Here is a 929-nt window from a genome sequence, read left to right on the forward strand (position 1 = left end):
CCATACTTGGCCGAATGCACCATATCCCGTCCGATTTGTGAAGTTAAGCGGCCACAGGCCTCGTTAGCACGGCGATCAATTACAGTGCTGGAACCCGGGGCGCCGTACCCTCCTCAACTTTTTTTTTGCCAACATCTTGGGGTGGGTGCCGCGGACCTCTGATGCCAACCACGGCGCGCCTTTGGCAATGGGGGCTGTCTTATTGCGGCGCCCAGCTTATCCACTTCCATCTCTCAGGGAAAAGCCAAACATACTTCACACATTGTTGTGGTGGGGCAGGCGCTGGGGTGCCAACAAACCAAAACACCTCTGAGGCAAAATGTTCTTATAGGGGAAAGTGTTCTTATGGGGGAGTGTATTCTTATTGTGCTTATTTTTTCCTTTCTACATTTCCCATGGATTTCCTTTTCACACCACACATAGCAGTAGCGGAACGCCTTAACATCACCATAGCGGAATTTGCCTTTATCATGGGGGCGTGGTGAATCCTTCCCTTTGTTCTTTTTGTTCATGGCGTGGGCCATCCAACAGCACCTTTTTTTACGCGGTGGCACGCGGCACCATGTCACGAGGGGAACGGGGTTGGGTATTGCGGAATACCTTTCAAACCCATCTTTACCCAGCGTTGAAGTATAGGGAAAGCAAAGAGTTTTCCACTATTCCTAACCCTAACCCTCATTTTATAAGTGAAACACCCCCGGGAGCCTCTCCCCACCCCTCTTCTTCTTGTTGCGCACAAGACGCTGTGACAAGTTGGCCGCTCGCCTTGGGTTGTGGGGGTTGTGTGTTCTCTCCTCCCACCCTTCTTGGGGCGAGGGATAAAAAAAGAAAAGGGCAAAACCCGACAACGAGCCTCGAGCATTGCGCGCGTAGACTGGTTGCCGGGTTTCATCCTTTCTTTTCCTCATCCTCACTCTTCTTTTTCTCTC

This window comes from Trypanosoma theileri (genome assembly GCF_002087225.1).
Source record: "Trypanosoma theileri isolate Edinburgh chromosome Unknown TM35_Tth_28_V1, whole genome shotgun sequence".
Classification (NCBI taxonomy): Eukaryota; Euglenozoa; class Kinetoplastea; order Trypanosomatida; family Trypanosomatidae; genus Trypanosoma; species Trypanosoma theileri.